This window comes from Urocitellus parryii, chromosome 6, assembly GCF_045843805.1.
Source record: "Urocitellus parryii isolate mUroPar1 chromosome 6, mUroPar1.hap1, whole genome shotgun sequence".
Taxonomy (NCBI): Eukaryota; Metazoa; Chordata; class Mammalia; order Rodentia; family Sciuridae; genus Urocitellus; species Urocitellus parryii.
The window spans coordinates 93,180,033-93,198,768 of record NC_135536.1 but is presented as its reverse complement, the minus strand read 5'-3'; positions in this window follow the sequence as shown (position 1 = coordinate 93,198,768).

Sequence of the window (18,736 nt, the reverse complement as noted above, 5' to 3'; positions counted from 1 at the left end):
TTGGAGTTTTAATCTTGGCAGTCAATAACTCCAGACTGATTTGACATCTGGGCTACACATTTGTCATCCACGTTCTTCATCCTCTTCCTGAGCAATTGCAACTGTTCCTGTGGCTCCAATTGTCCACTGATAACAGTGAGGATTCTCAAATCTGCAGCTCTTGCCTAGGCAGCTTTCTAGGTTTACGGGCTTGTATATTTATTTCCATGGTGAATGTATTCAAACCTAACCTAAACACTTTGTTCCATCCATATAGTTTTTATGTGTGTGTGTGTGTGTGTGTGTGTGTGTGTGTTTCTCTTTAGCACATCAAGTTTTTTTGCATTTTTTTAAATCAAGATTTCATGTTCTTCCTGAAATGTCAACTCCTTCCTTCCTTCCTTCCTCATCACTTGGTTAATATCCACTGTTTCCAAAAGTAGCTCAAACATTACTTCCTCTATGAAAAATTTCTTTATCCCAGAAGCAGACTTTACCACTACTTCATTTGTACTAAATTTAAAATCTGTACAACTGAGCTAATAACATTTTCCTAGTAAAGGATGTAGATATCTGATGAAAGTTATAGAATTTGTTCCTGAATGTGGATTCACAGACTTACCGTCATGCATAAATTTATACATGAGCCTATACTCATGCAGTTAATGCACCTGTATGAAAGTCTCTTTACCCCTTTGTTGCACTTACTTTTTAAAAAAATTGCTTCATCCATTAGCTCATATAAGGCTTGTTATTATTAATTTTATGTTTCAACCTGATTCAAGGAGATGCTCAGATAGTTAGGAAAGAATTATTTCTATATGTGTCTGTGAGGGTGTTTCTAGAAAATATTAATATTTCCATCAGTGGACAGGGTAATAAAATCGTCCTTATCTGTGTGAATAGGCATCATTCAATTTCTTGAGGACTCAAATAGAACAAAAAGAATGGTGATTTTTTTTTTCTCGGTTTAAGTTGTGACATCCATCTTCTTTTGCTCTTGGACATGGGTGCTCCAGCCTTTGTACTTGGACTGAATCAAACTACTGGCATTCTTGGCTCTCCAGATTGCAGAGGGAAGGTCATAGAATTTCTCATCTTCCATATCTGTCTAAGCCAATCTTTGTAATATGTAAATTCATTAATAATTGAATAAGTACTATTGTTTCCGTTTCTCTGGAGAATAACCCTGACTAATGTATCCTTTAAAGGTTTGGGATAGGAATTCATTACTATCCCCAGAGCCTGATAAGGTCTAGATATGTCTGAAATATTTATTGATTGAATGAATAAGTACATAGGTAATTTTTCCTGGTACCATTCCTGGTACTGAGAAATCAAAACCAAACATTTGAAACAGTAATTGTGGCAATCTTACATATGTTACTGTATTTTATAGGCCTTGTTTTCTCCCTTGCATCTTTTCTATCAATGGTTCTTTGTACTAAAAATAAGTCTCACAACTTATTTACAGTTCTAACAGCTTTACACATATCATCAAACTTTCACTTCAGATACAGACAATGAATTTTGACAAACTGCTGGAAGGCCGACAACTTTCTTTTCTAAAGCCTTTCATGTAAAGGGATACACTAACACTGCTGTGACAGTAACTTATGCAGGCAATTTGCTTCTTTGACTTGAGACTAATTAGAGCTTTAGTTTTCAGTCAGTAAAAAGAGCACCATAATTGAGAAAATACCATTCAACCCATTATGGATGTGTACTTAGAAATGATATTTTTGAACTTAGGTTTACTTAGAAATGATATTTTTGAACTTGCAAAATGAGATAGAGAAATAATGTATAAACTATAATAAAGAGATATTACTTGGACACTATTCAAGTGACTTTTAAAGATATTAATGAATACTGCATTCAAATTTTAAAAGGCTACTTAAAATGCTCTAAAGTATAAACAATTATCCCTTTTTTTTTCTTTATCTACTTACCACTTAAATACTAAGAGGGCAAATAATTTTTAAGAAACCATAGTGCTTTTGCTTGTTCAGCTCTAATAATACCTGAGAAAGGATCTATACTCAATTATTCTTTCCCAACTCAATCTTAAAAGCTTACATAATGTGACATTATAAACCAGAGAATAATGGATAATGATTAATAAATGCTGTCAATAACTGGTTAATCATTGGAAAACTATTAGCTTTATACCTAATGTGTTCCATTTTTTTAAGTGTAAAAATATCTGTAATTATAAATAAATAAATAAATAAATAAATAAATAAATAAATAAATAAATCAGGCTTCCTGTTTCTGGTCCATGTGTAAAGAACTGGGAAATGACAACTCCCATCCTTCCAAGAAAAAAAAAAAAAAAACCTGATCATCAACAATTCATAGTTCTATCAGAAAACTGAAATTCTGGACAAACAGCTGTCTTGAAAATTGGAGAGACAGACAGGTAGACACACAGGACCACAGCTTATCTGGGACAGAGCCCAGGAGCAGAAGACAACATCTGGAGGCAATATTAGTAGGAACCCTGAAAACTATAACAGATGAAGTTCACTGTTTACAACTTTAAAGATTAAAAACTTTCCAAGTCAGAGTGTTAGTGGTTCTACAATTTCCTGAATTTTACCTGAAGAAGCCCCACCAGATTCTGACTATGAAAACTAGATATATATCTCCCTGTGCTTCTGGAAGAGAAAGAATAAAGTCTAAAGAATTAAGGTGTAAAATTGAGATCAGAGAAAAAATTTTGTGTAAAATTGAGATCAGAAAAAATTTTTATTTATGAAACAAAGGTAGTATAGAAAAAAAGATTTTAACACATATTATCTATGTTTTAAAGATTCCATAAGCAAGAGGTTTTTTTGTTTTTGTTTTTGTTTTTGTTTTGCTTTGTACCAGGGATTGAACCCAGGTGTGTTTAACCACTGAACCACATATTTCAGCCAGTTTTTAAATTTTTATTTTGAAATAGGGTCCTTCTAAGTTGCTTATTGCTCAGGCTTTGTGAAGTTGCTGGTGCTGGCTTTGAATTTCCAACCCTCCTGCTTCAGCCTCTGGAGCTTCTGGGATTATAGGCATGTGCCACCACTCCTAGCTCATAAAGATTTTTAAAAGGGGAAATATTTACAACAAAGGTGACAAAAGATTATTGTCTTAACATAGTCATGTGTCCTTTAACAAGGATATATTCTGAGAAGTGTCCTCAGTTGATTCTGTCATTGTGGGACCTCATGGGTGTACTTACATAAACCTAGTTGGTCCAATCAGTCATGGGGAGCCCTTCTGATGTTATCAAGCAACATAAGCACAGAGTATATGAGGCTGCTGCTGGCTTAACACAGCACACTGTTTTAGAGTAAACTTTGTTTTTATAATAGAAGGATTCATTCTGAGATGACAATGGAAGAACAGTAAATATATAAATGATAACAGTAATTTATTATCATTATCAATATTGGTATTTTATATAATCATATGTGCTGTATGTCTTTATGCAATTCACAGCTCATTAGGTTTATTTATAACAGCAGCACCACAAACAGGTGAGTAACCATGTCATGGTAGCTTTAACATCGCCAGGCAACAGGAATTCTGCTGTTCCTTTATTATCTTATCAGATCACTGTAGCATACAATCTGTCACAGACTGAAATGTCTTTGTGTGGCTCCTGAATTACGAACACTCAGAAATCAATAGGAAAACAATGTGACTTCAAAGGAATATGGTCAAGGGGAACAACCTCATGTTTTAAGAAAAGAATAAATAAAAATAATCAATATATAATGAATTCATATTTGTTTTATGAATAATGGAATTAATGTAAGTTTAAAGATAACCTTATCTTCTTAGAAATTCTGTAAAGACATCCAAGACTTGTTGGCAAGGATCAAAAGGAATGATTATCACCATTCATTGTTCTAAAAGAATAATGTAAAAGCCTCTTCCAAAAATTTCCAACTAGTTGAACCAAAAATTTTATTACTGAGAGTTAACAGGAAATCATACAAATACATAAAAACATATGTTACAAGTTCATAGCATTATTTCTTATAATATTAACATTTTGGCAGTATCTACATTTTCAATAAAAAAGGGTTCATTTAAAAGAACCATGTATTCATACATTGGATGCTATGCAGCTAGTCTTAAAGCAGATACTTCAGTGATGTGAAACATTTTTATAATACATTGTTAAGTGGCATTTAGTAATATATTTCTTTAGACTATAGTTATTGTTTTTCTATTATAATGGGCATAACATTTACAAGCTTTTCTTTTTCACATCTCTGTCCACCAATTTCAATCTGTACTATTGCCTTTGTTAGTGTGCACCTTGGTATTATAAATTATTTGTAAACATCTCTTAAGATGATTTGCCAGCTTTGATGGATACCCTATAGACTATGAAACACTGCAGAAGTGTTGATTAACAGCTTACTATATAGTCCCCTTTACTCCTTTCCAAGTGGTTTTTTGCTGTATCTTTTCTATGGTGTCAGGACACGAACCACTTTTATTTCCACTTTTTTTCTTTCTAATCTTTGCAAGTATTTTAACCTTTTTTCTAAAGTTAAATATAATACATACATGTCCCTAGTCTTTTTCTAGTAACTTGCAAAGTACTTACTAGTTTTCTGAGGTTCATTCTCAAATCATTTTTTCAAGGAAGAAGACAGAGGGATAATATCCCCTGACTTGTGGAAAATTCAAAACAATTTTTATATAACTTGTCTACCTGAAGTTTACCTTGGCTGACTATAAACACTTTGTTGTTGTTAAAAATCATTAGATTGGGTAGAGAGAAGTGATGGAAGGGGAGAGGAAGGGAAAGGGGGATAGAAAAGGCAGCAGAATAAAAGAGACGTTATTATTGCTGTATGTATATAGGTGACTGTATGACCAATGTGATTCTGCAACCTGTACAATCAGAGAAATGAGAAATTATACCCCATTTGATTCAAATGTATGAATTGTCAAGATCATTGTACTGTCATGTGTAGCTAATAAAAAAATCATGTAGTTATCTCCTCATTATTTTCTGGCATTGAGTATTGCTGCAGGATAGTCCGAAGGGAGGCTGATATTTTTCCCCTAAAAGGTGACTTTTATGTCCTGTATAATTAACCAAAATACTCGTTTGTATTCCTTTAAATTCAACAAATTTTCCTGGTGATGTTTTGTTATTAAATATTCTGTGGTGGTGTTCATTTGAGATGCCCTTTCATGGTCATTATTTTCAATTTATTATTTTTAAAATTTTAAAAACTTGTTCTAATTAGTTATACATGACAGTAGAATGCACTTTGACACATCATATACAAATGGAGTATAGCCTCTCATGATTCTAGTTGTACATGTTGTAGAATCACACTGGTCATATAATCATATATGTACATAGGGTAATAATGTCTGATTCATTCTACTATCCATCCTGCCCTTGTCCCCCTCCCCTCCCTTCACTTCACTCTGCTTAATCCAAAGTACCTCTATTTGTCCTCCCACCCTTATTGTGAATTAGCATCCATATATCAGAGAAAACATTCTGTCTATGGTTTTTTGGAATGGGCTCATTTTGTTTAGCATAATATTCTCCAGCTCCATCCATTTACCTATAAATGCCATATTTCCATTCTTCTTTAAGGCTGAAAAATACTCCATTGTGTATGTAGACCACATTTTCTTTATCTATTCATCTATTGAAGGGCATTTAGGTAGAGTCCATAGTTTCGCTGTTGTGAATTGAGGTGCTATAAACATTAATGTGGCTGCATAACTGTAGTATGCTGATTTTATATCGTTTTGTGTAAACTGAGAATTGGGATAGCTGGATCAAATGATGGTTCTATTCTATGTTTCCTGAGGAATGTCCATACCACTTTCCAGAGTGGTTGCACCAATTTGCAGTCCCACCAGTAATGTATGAGTATGAGTGTACCTTTTCCCCTACATCATTGCCAACTTTTGTTGTTGCTTGTATTCTTGATAATATTCATTCTGATGGAAGTGAGATGAAATCTTAGAGTAGTTTTGCTTTGCATTTCTCTAATTGCTAGAGATGTTGAACATTTTTTCATATATTTGTTGATCAATTGCATATCTTCTCCTGTGTTGTGTCTATTCAGTTTCTTAGTCCATTTATTTAGGTTATTTAATTGTGGGGTATTAAGTTTTTGAGTTCTTCATATTATTTTCAATTGAATGCTGGGTATCTCTCTCTTTTTATAAAAAATACTTGCCTGGCACTGAGGCACATATTGGTAATCCCAGTGATTTGGGAGACTGAGGCAGGAGGTTTTTGAGTTCAAATCATCCCCAGAAATGCAGTGAGGCCCTAAGCAACTTAGGGACTGTCTCTAGAAATACATATATATATGGCTGGAGATGTAGTTCAGTGGTTAAGTACCTGTGGGTTCAATCCCCAGTGCCAAAACGATAAAACAAAATAGCACAAAAAATCTTTAAATATTCTTGTTATTAAAATGCTTTGATTTTTTTGATCTTGTATTTTGTATTTGTCTTTTCCTTTTAGACTTTAAAAAAATCTTTATTTCCAATTGATTTTGATTCTCCAGGTTTCCCATAGGATATATACCCTTTTTATTCTCTTAACTTTTTTTTTGGTTCTGTGATTACCTTTTTTAATTCTTCCTTGCATACTGCCAAGTTATGTTTTTTCATGTCCTATTATCTCACCATCTTACCCCCCAAATTGATTGTTTTATTTGTAGTTATTCTTCATAAAACCAGTACTTACATAAAACATTTTAAGCAATTCATGATAAGACCTGTGCTCATAGTATTTACCTACTCCATGGAAATATTTTTCAGCAGTGTACTATGTTTTTAAATTCTGATACTCTCTTTCATACTTTTTTTCTTAGAATATTATTACATTAAAACTATTCTAATTTTTTTAAAATTATGCACCACTGAATAAGTGATATATTTATGGAAAAAACATTTCTGAAATTTCTACTTATGCAGAGATACTTTTGAGGTTTTTCAGGCTTTACCAGCAAGGGATCTGGCCTTCCTTGCTACCACAGAAGCAAAAAACTTCCTTCAAAGATGGCTTTTTATGACCTAAGTACAAAAACTCTCCTGTTTTCCTTTTCTCATTAAAGTTAGATCCCAGTTTTTGCTATTAGTCATTCTCAACTTATCTCTATTGTTACATTGAAGGTATAAGCATTTATAGTCCAAAATAACTTCCTCGCTTGCAGGAAGGGCAATTTTCCCCAGTTTTTTGATGTCCTCATCCTGTGCACTATCCCCGCTCTGCACATTATCTCTTCATTTCTTCAAAATAGCTACTGTCCAATCTCAACACTTCCATGGGTTTATATTCTATAGACCATATATGATTCAGGGTTTCTCTGAAAATAAAATTATTTGATTTTTTGTCCCTAGAAAATTTTTAATGTGCTTTCCAAAGAAGGAAAAATATTGTCCAATAAAACAACATATTTATGCCAGAATTTCATGATATATCTCTTTTAATAAAGATTCACCAGTTACTTATTTAGATTTACATTTACTGGATTTAATGTAGTTGATCTACAAAAAGCAACTAGATACAGATTAATATTTTATTCCCTTAAAGATAATACTAAAATTTTGATGTTCTAAAATTTTAAATAGGACTGCTAACAACAACAACAAAACAACATTTTATGGCTACAAGAAACAGATTACAACAGACAGAAGAGGTGCAACAGACTGGAGGGTTCTTTAAGTAACATGGTTCATTATTATTTTTTTAGTATCTCCATGTCAAATTCCCTCCAAAACTTTCTAGTAGCCATCTTTATCTAATAATCTTCCAGCTGTCTGAGCAGTCCACAGTAGCCTTTTTCTGTACCTCTTATAAACTTCCAAAAGTTTTTGCTAACCACTGATAGAAGTTTATAGTTATTATTTGACTAACAAAGAATACATAGTTGTTAGACATGGAAAACTGAACCAAAGAATATAAGTTTTTCAATAAAAAATTACCTTTTTTTCCTAACTTGGGATTAAATCGAGTAATGAATATGAAACCTTCCTGTTGAGCCTGGCAAAAAGACAGAGGATGATAGCTTTTCTTGTTTTTATTATATATCATCATAATTAATGCTATTGATCAGGGAATAAACATAGGGGATTTTTTTTCAAAATAAATTATTCAGGCTGAAAATACAAAGATTGGAGAAAATCCATGCCACATATTTATAGTGTTTTATCAAAGAAGGAAAAGCATATATGATTGGGGCAATTTTTCTTCTTACCTCCAAGATTGATAACATGACAGAACCTGATAGAACCAGAACCTCAGTCATTATAGTATTTTGAGCTCTTAGTTATTCATTTCCAGCAAACATGATATAGAGTAAAGTGAAAAAAGGCAGTATTAACAAACATAATTTGGAATACAAATATTTCCTCAAAGCAATCAAAGCATGGAGTGAATTATTTGCATTACTATTTAGAGAAGTACAATTTTTGACAATTTTTCTGCGCAGCAATTTGGCAAATTATGACAAAACCTTTAAGATGCCTATATCATTTAACTATCTACTTTCTTAAAAATACATAAATGCAAACCAAATTTATGAAGATAATAAAAGAAAAAATATTTATTATAATAAAATTGAATGCTAAATGATGGGGGCATTGTTAAAAATAGTTTGCTTTTCTATGTAATAGAATCTCATATACTCATTGAAAATAATTAAATTTTTTTCTGTTTTCAAAAGTGTCTCACATTAAAATTTTGGGTAGAAATGCAAGTTCCACAATTATTCAGTTTGCTATCTATAAGGTAAAATTTATAGTTGCAAGGAAAAGACAAAGTAAAGGAAATACAATGTGAATGATTGTTCTTTCTAGATTGTGAGAATACTAGCTTAGTCTTTTTAGTAGGCATTTTAAAAAAACTTTCTACATTCAATATACATTTATATTTTAATTATAATAATAATATAATGAATATAATTTTAAGTATTTCAGGCTGAAAGAGAAGAATTTGTCCCTCTGTTAAGCTTCCATTCCTAATATATTTCAAGATATTTTAATATTATACAATATTTTTATTTGATTTTTTCCATGTTATTTGATGTTTTATGTAGAATTTGTAACTTTCAAGTGCCTAATTTAGCACTAAGAATCAAATAGTCCCATTTTCTGTATTATCGAGGTATAATTACTAAGATCATATTCTGAGCATTGAAAGCTATTAAAGCTGCAGTATAACTTCCTCTCCTATGACATTTAAATGGATCCTTCCTTTTTGAGCATTATCTTTGAGGTATGATCCATCTTGTCTGAAGAACTAATCAAATTCTTACATAAAGTGCTTCCATTAATTAGTGTATTCAAAGTCATATTTAACATGAAAAGACTTTGACTCATTTCATGGCCAATTAGTATCTTCTAACCTGCCTTCTTATGTGTATAACATCTTTGCTGAAATAATTTAAAAATTTTCATAAATTTAAAGAATTTTTAAAAAATAAATATTGATATATTCAACAAGGTTTACTGTACCTTATTTCTGGAAGTAGCTAGATGGAAACTTCTGGCCCTTGACTTCCACATTTCAAGGGATTTCATTGCTTCCCCAAAAGGGAAATCAGTATTGTCACTTATGGTTTAATTTTTAAAAAATTAATTATATGTAACATATAATAGTAGAATTTGTGAAAACTACAAAGATAAGACATAGAAGCAGTTTTTCAAAAGCACATAATCAAGGCGAAACATACAATGAACTTAAATATGGAGCAAAATTGAATTGAGAGCTCTAATAATGAAACTAATGATTTGCTTTGCAAATGCAGGGATAAGAGAGATTATTTCTAACTGGGTAAGTACACACAGACTTCTTTGATAGCCCAGATGTCTCATTTAAAGGGAAAGATTCCTTATACGTTGATATAAGATGAAAGTACCCATGAAACAGTAGGAAAGAGTTTACAGTAGAGGCTTAGTCTGTATGGAGACCAATTCATTTGGCTGGATTCAATACCCCACAGCCTCTTCCTAGCAATGCCTTTGGCAAGGGATGGTTCTATTCACAATGAAAGAGCACAAAGCTCTCTCCAGTTGCTGGAAAGCAGCCCAAAGATCACCTTCTGGTAATTTGGAGCCAGTAGCCAGAGATTTAAGTATGAAGGATGCAAGTTTGCTCACTTGGTTGATGACTCCATTTGTCATGGTGTATTGACAACATTGCATCGACCTAATTACAGCCATCTATAATTACATGGCTCACAATGTCACCATGACTTCATTGGAGTTGTCTAAAAGTTAAAGAAAATATTTGGTAATCAATACAATAGTTTAAGAACAGTATCCAATTAAATTGCTCTTGCTGGGTAGAGGATGCCTTTCAAAAGCACATAATCAAGAAATTTGGGATCAATGATTAGACATTTCTGAAGTCTAATTCTTCATCTATGCAAGGATACCTGAAACTGATGATTTTTTTTTTTTGCCAACTTTCTAAAATACATTAGCTAACAATGACATCTCGGGTGTACATTTTTATTTTTCTTTTATTCGATCTCAAACTTAGCTTCACTAAGGGGTAAGTGCATACAGAGGAGTCCTAACTTCACTGTAATCAGTTAATATCTGGCCATAGCCAGCTAAATAAAAGTTCAAGAAAAATGGAAAAATGGGTTTCAGAAATAGCTGACTTCAGAAAAGCTAAGGTTAAAGGAAATGCATTTATTCTGAAAAGCATCCATTAATCAGGACTCTGTCTATTTGATTAAAAGCTCTTTCAGTAAAAAGCAACAGAAATCCACTTAAACTAACTTATGTGAAAAAGGGAATTTATTATAAGAACAAGAGAGTATACCCTGGGATTCAAAGAAAGAAGGATAGATGGCCATATAAGGACTGACACCAGGAAATGGGAAAATCAGGCACCAAGGCAGGTATTTTTCATCTGTGTGTCTCACTGGGTCTCTTTCTAATTGTCCCTTGCTTTGGCCTTTGGTTTTTCAGGTTTGGTCTGCTCTCTTTGATCGGATTGTTCATAATGAGAGTGACTTTCTACAGTGACAGCCTTGATTATAAATTTCCTTTTCTTCTAAGTTCAAATGTTATCAGACTCTGTCATGTGGGACCCGATCCCAAATTTCTAGAAGAGTGATCCTAATTAGCACAATATGAATCCGGTCTTCACCCCACATGGTTTCAGATATGGCCAGGCGCACAGGTTGATATAACAAAGCATGGCTGCATGTTGGGGGAGTTTCCATGAAAATCTCTCCTCTGTCATAATTGCAGTTGGTTGTTTCTACCATACTGTTCTAATAAGGACTTCTGAGGAAGCAGGATCAGTATTTGCATGAGTGTTTAACATCCTACAGCTCATGTGGCAAATCAAGGATGACCTTAGGTATATCTCACTCCACTGCTAGATTCACAGATGAAAGATACATACTAAAGATTGTTCTGCTCTGATAATTATCAGGGAATGAGAGTTCACAGGGTTACAGGTTAACGGAGACATTTCAAGGAAGATTTCACAGTTTCAGGTACATTTTTCTCAGCATCCTTGAAAACACTATGAAAGCTAGTCCCATAGTAAGACTGTGGAAGTCAGGAAAATGTGCTGCCCAGGATCCTGCCGAGGAAAACATATTTGACCCAAAGCCCTATCCCAAATCCATTTTGAAGTTTGTACAGGAGCCAAAATTCTGCCTCATCTTTCCCAGCCAAGGACTGAGCACGGTTGGTGGGGAACCAGCTGTGTCCATTCCCCTTACAGGTGTGCCTCCTCTATCAGGCTTCCTTGAGGCGCTACACCTCATCAGCTGACAAACCCTTGAACTGTGTGATGGATGGAAAGGCCCCACCTGTCCTCTCCTTCTGGTTGCAGGAACCACATCACAGTCTAGAGTTCTCCTCCTACTCCTGCCCTCCCCTTCACCCACACGGGTGGGTCATTCCCTCAGTTAACCTCTTCCTTGTGTAAACTTTCTTCGCATACACTGATTATGGCACATAATAACACAAAAGAGTTAATTTTGAATAAGGAAGAGAAATTTATATTAAAATTAAAGAAGCAGTTGAAAAGGGCTTCAAAAAGATTTATTTCCTCATTTTTGTTGGATAGGCCAGGATTTCCCACTGATTTAATTTGATTTTTAGAATAGCTTATTGTTTTTCTGTGAGGCCCTGGGTTTGATCCTCAGCACCAATTAAAAATAAATAAATAAAATAAAGATATTGTGTTCAAATAAAAAATATATATTAAAAAAGAAAACATTTATATAGCATATGTAACACAAATGTTAAAAAAATAAAAATGCTGAACATAAAAGCTACAAAATAAAGTTAATTTACTAACTTATCATCATTTATATATATATATATATATTATATATATATATATATATAATAACCAAATCATTTGGTTATGGTTTTGAGCTTTTTCTAGGTTACAATTAAATTAAATAAACAATTTGGATCTTTTTCTTTTCACTCTGTTATGCAATCAACACATCTAAATGTCATTAGTTTTTGTGTTTAAATGGCTCCTCCACTTGCATTCAGGGTCTTGGGCTGCAGAACTGTCTGCTTTCTGCTCTCTTGACCCTGGCCAGAATAACAATATATATATATATGTACAATTCAGATTTTATACTTTGTATCTAACAATCTGCAGATTTACACCTGTGTTTTCATTCCTAATTACCATTCTGGACAAAAGACTAAGTATGGGTATTATAAAATAACATGAAGATAGATACAGATGCTCGAAAATAATTTGCCAATTTTTAAAAATTTTTGGAGTCAAAGGGAGAGAAACAACTTGGTATCACAAGTTTATGATTAGGGGCAGAGGTTCAGGATTTAGAACATTGGAAATTCAGCAGGAGGGTACATTAATTATCTTTTTTTTTTTTTTCAGAACTGCCTCTGAAGCCTTTCTATCCTAAGAGAAATACCCTGGTGGTGGGACCATCCCATACTTTAGCAAGTGCTTAAAATATATCGAACCATTGGGTCTGCTGTCCCTCTTCATATGACTTTGACCATGATTTGATCACTGTTTCCCTTAAACTTATTGAACAATCTGTCAGAAATAGCAGTGATGTTTAAAGCAGTTCAATTCACAATAGCCTAACTATGGAACCAACATAAATATCCTTTAACAGATGAATGGAAAAAGAAAATGTGGTTTGTATACACAATGGTATATTACTCAGCCTAAAAGAAGAATGAAATTTTTGTATTTACAGGTAAATGGATGGAGCTGGAGAATATCATTCGAAGCAAAATAAGCCCATCCCAAAAAACCAAAGGCAAAATGTTTTCTCTGATATGTGGATGCTAATTCACAATAAGGTGGTGGTGGGGCTAGGGAAGAATAGAGGTATTTTGAATTAGGCAGAGGGGAGTGAAGGGAGGGAAGAGATAATGGGGTAGGAAGAATAATAGAATGAAACAGACATTATTATCTTATGTACATATATGATTACACAACCAGTATGATTCTACATCATGTACAACTAGAAGAATGAGAAGTTACACTCTATTTATGTATTTCAATGTTATATGTAACAAATTAGAACAAATTAAAAAATAAGTTTAAAAAAATAGTAGTGATGGACCCAGTTTCTTCACCTCCCATATAAACTACCTCTGGATGCTTTTTCCATCATACTCTTATTTTAGGAGCAGAAAAACAAATGTCACCTCACTGGTGGTAGGTCAAATAGAACAAACTGAACTGCCCACCTTAGGGATTGTAGTAATAAGAACTAGGTCAGTTATTTGGACCTAATTCAAATTTGGAACCCTGAGGCCTACCAGCCAGTTAGAACACCCTGTAGGTGCACATTCCTTGACTACTTTGGGAGGCACCTTGAAGGGGAAGGAAACAAAAGGTGATTATTAACAACACTTTCTTCCCAGAAGCAACATGTGTGTCCCTGGGATTTTACTTCTTGCAAAGAAGCCAAGCAGCAAATCCCTTCAGATAATATAATGATTTGTAATTTTCCTGGCCTAGGAAAGCATTCCAATGAGCCCAACTAACTGGGCTTATAATGATGTGAGAGAAGTGATAGGATTGTCCTGGAGTGTAGTGGGCTAATATGGGTTCTGCACAATTTTTAGTACATCCTACTATATCTAAATAAATGCCCCAGAACAAGTAGAAAAATCAATATAAAAATTTAAGGAGAAGCCAGGCGCTGTGGCACACATTTGTAATCCTAGTGACTCAGAAGACTGAGGCAGCCAGCCTCAGCAAAAGTGAGGCACTAAACAACTCAATGAGAGCCTGTCTCTAAATAAACCAAAAAATAGGTATGTGGATGGAGCTCAGAGTGCCCCTGAGTTGAACCCCCAGTACCCCAAAAAATTTTTAAGGAGAATGACCCTTGATTTTCTAAGGTAGACACTTGTAGTGAGTTCACCTTAGAAAATTTGTACAGTTACAATCTTGAGGTCTATAGCTCAGAAAAATACTGCTCTATTTATTACTGTATGGTACTATCAAGCATTAAAGTAGTTGAAAAGTATTTGAAAGTATTTGTTTGACATATATATACATATATATATATATATATATATACACACACACACACACACACACATATATGTATGTATATATAACCATACAATATATATATTTAAATATATTTAATATATATATTAAAGTTTTGTTCTTTTATATATATATATATATAAAAGAACAAAACTTGAGGATCTTTACCATTATCCTGAGTATTATCATTTGGGTTGTCAGATTTGACTTTTCTCTATTAGAAGATACTACCGTGGCTATGTGGCTAGCTGTTGGTTGACATTCTTCTGTATGATGCAGATTCTAAATGGATTCTATGACTACATCTGGATTTCTCCTGGAAAATGGTGCCTACATGTCAAGAAAATCCCCGTTATTATAAGAACATGACATTTTTCTGCTTGGGTTAGTAAAATTTCTCAATACCAGGGGCCTCCTGGATAATGAGGTACTTTCACTGATACAAATCTTCAGCTGTCAATGTGCTACTAAGTGATGAATAATACTTACAAGATTTTCAGGCCTCACCCTGAAAAACAAGACCTTGTCAGTGGGGTTCTGTCAATATTTTGCTGTACTGCTTTTTCAAGGGTAAGATTTTGGGTCATCAACATTTTCTCTATTTTTTCCAATCTCTTGATCACGTATATGGGGTTCAAGAGTAAAGAAGAGATTATCAAATAGTATAGTCTATCATCAAGAGACTCTCTCAACCAGAACTGTGGTACTCCCCTATGAATCATTCCACATCTCTGCATATATCACCATGATTATGAAAGAAGCAGGTGGGATATGATGTCCCATGAAGTGGTATTCACGTGTGGACGAGGACTTGGCCAACATAATCACTCTTCACTTAGTTTGTGAATGCTGTGCCATTCTGGATTTCCAGAGAGTGGCTGAAGTAAGACATACCAGGGGTGTGATTAGGTCCAGTGAATCAAAAACCAAAACACATGTTCTACGGAGGGGATGCTGTACCTCTTTCACATGCTGACAAAGTCCCTTACCCTGGCTAACTCAGCGCCTGTCCTGCACTGGTCATCATCACATGACCTGTCATAACTGTTCTGTCTTTTTGTGGCACACATATGATGGTCCCTGTTTTTCACATAAGGAGGCAGGCTCAGAAATAAGTTACTTTCTCAAATCATAGAACTGAGAAGGTAGAATTAAGATTTCATGAGAAACTCTCTCCCTCTCAGACCCAAAGTCACAAAATGCATTAACTGTTAATACACTAACTAAAGATTTATCTTTAAGTTATGACCATTGTGCCAGCGTTTTTTATCTGACTAAAAAAAAAAAAAATACCAAATATACATACTTGGCCCTTGAGAAAAAAGAAAGGCAGTATAGGAAAAACAATTTAAATTATTGACTATATACTTCCCAATCTAAATATCTGGATACTCAGTATCCCAGAAGCCAAAGGTCAATTAAATATTTCATAAATGTGAAGTGATCGTGACACTCCAAATTTTTAGTCTTGGAAACAAGTTTTGAAGTCAGTCTCTACTGGGTCCCTTTATGCCAGTAATTTGGAAATAATAATAATAAATAAAATACACTACAATTTGAATGTTTGTGTTCCTCCAAATTTCACCTTGAAATTTAATTCCCAATGCAATGGTCTTAGGAGGTGAGGCCTTAGGAGGTGAGTAGGTTGTAAGGGTAGAGCCCTCATGAGTGGGACCAGTGCCTTTATGAAAGGACTTGAGAGACTATTAGTTCCCTTTGCCTTTGCCCCTTCCACTTATTTTGTCATGTGAAGACACAGCTTTTGTCTCTTCTGCCACATGAGATGTAGCAGGAAGCACCATTTTGGAAGGAGAAAGCAGTCTTCACCAGACACTAAGCCTGCTGGTATTTCGTCTCCAAATTCCCACCCTCTTGATCTTTAGAAATAAAATTCTGTCATTTATAAATTACCTAGACAAAGGTAATGGGATGGATGAAGACAGTTACCATTAGCAGAACTACTGGAATTAGTAGGCAATAAGAATTGCAAAAACAAAACAAAACAAAAACAAAAAAAATCTTAAATAAACAACAACCCCACCCCCCAAAAAAATAAAACAGAAGAGTGTTTTATAGTCTTCAATATTCATCTAAACGCTATAATAAAATTATTCCTGTTTTATGCTTCTTTCTAAATTTTAGGTTTAGATTCTCAGAGACTGAGCCTTTGGTCTTTCATTTGTAATGTTTATGTAGAAGCCTGCTGCCTAAGCTATGAATATTGATATGCTGCAATGAAGATAAATTATTTTATTAATTTTGTATGATAGCTGAAAAGATTCCTGATTTCAAGGCTAGATCTCAGTAAGTTTTATTAGAATTAAAGATAGCAAGAGCTGGATATATAAAAGAATTAATAGGAATATCACATAAAACAAAGAAAACTTGATTTATGCTACATAAAACTAAAAGTTTATTGACAAAGTAACACAAAAACCAAAGGATTCCTCCAGAAAAATAAATGAACACTGTGCACCTATACCTGTCAAAACTTTGTTGCCAGGAACTGATCCCATAAAAACCAAAGTCAGTAGCAATATTGGCTGAATTCAATTTAAGCTATTCTTCAAAATAGTAGATTGTTGTGTATTGAAGTTCTAGTCTTTTCAGGGGGAAGGGTAAGTGTATTCTTACATTGGTAAGAATACACTTACCAATTCCTTAATATAATAATATTCAGGTACATTTTCAATCTAAATAAAGTAAGAAAAAAGCTACCTTTTACTTTTAGAACAATGTTTAAAAATTATTTTATTTACTCCTCATAATAATCCTACCTAATGTTTATTTTTCATTTTATAGATGTGAAGTCTGTGGTTTAGAAAGAACAGTCTATAACTTGAAAATTAGATATTAAATTCATCTCTTTTAATTCCTAAACCACTATTTCTTCCAACTCACCACAATGCACAAGTGTTTTCCAATATTGTCTTTCTCATGTTTTTATAAGGAATTTTCTATGGTGCTCTCATAATATAACATTGAGAAAAGAAAGTAGGAGAACAAACTTTAAGAGGGTCTCTGTACTGCAAGCACATTGATAAGATAAGCATATACTTAGACTGATAAATCTGACGAGCTGCAGCATTTTTCAATTCATATTATGAATTAAGAGATTACCTCTTTAAGAAATATAGAGATTCTCTTGTGTCTTAGAAGCATACAGGTAAATAAGAGTCATGATCCACTTTTGATATATCAAATTGGAAGGAGAAGACCAGCCATGATTGGGTTTCAAATACACATGGAGGAGAAATAATCCATAAGGGCTATTCTGGATAAATATTGTGTATATAGTAATGTAAACATAAAGTTCACTGCTGTGAATCAGTTATGAATACCACTGTGACACAGCTCCTTTAAAGTGAATTCAAGCATAGCAAATGTACATGTTGGAATCAAGCTTTTTAAGGTGTTGGAAAAAAATGTGGCTTCTTAAATAGGACATGAAGGATGTTTTAGTCCAGAATAAATACTGAGTCACATTTGTCACGGATCAATATTACTTATTTTAATATAAAATTGGCATTTATTTTAAACTCTCTGTGTTACATAAAACTAATATGAGGAGAGGAGAAGAGTCTGTTCATAATTTGAATACTTTCATGATGAAGTACATGAACCATCTAAACTATTTTGTGGGAAGGGGTTACATGATTCATAGTTAAAATTAATATTGCCAGAAATGTCTTTCTCAGTCTGAACATAGAGTTGAGTTTAGCTTTCATTCTGAAAAATTTGCCCTGTTGAATGAAAATATTCTGGATCTAGTAGAAAAGGAGTTCTGTTGCCTGATTATTATTTTGTGTCATTCTAATTTATGAAAAATCTTGTGCCAATGGATAAGTAATAATAAGATTGCTTATGAATACAATTTTCTAGCAGAGCTCTTGGTGCTCCTTTAAATTTATTTTAGTTTGTATTTTTTAAATTTTCTTAAAGTAAAATTGATCTTCATTTATATTTGGTGTACAGTTCTATATATTTTAACACATGTGTCTTACCACCATGTGGATAAATATTGTGTATATAGTAATGTAAACATTACTATATACACAATACAGTACACCACACAAGTTCATCTTTCCAGAAAACTCCCTTGTATGCACTCTTAATAATAGCACCTCAGTCCCACCCAAATGTCTGCATTTTATGCAGTACATGGGTTACAGCTGCTTATGAAACATACCACGGAAATGCCAATTATCCCACAGAGCCATGATTTGCTGT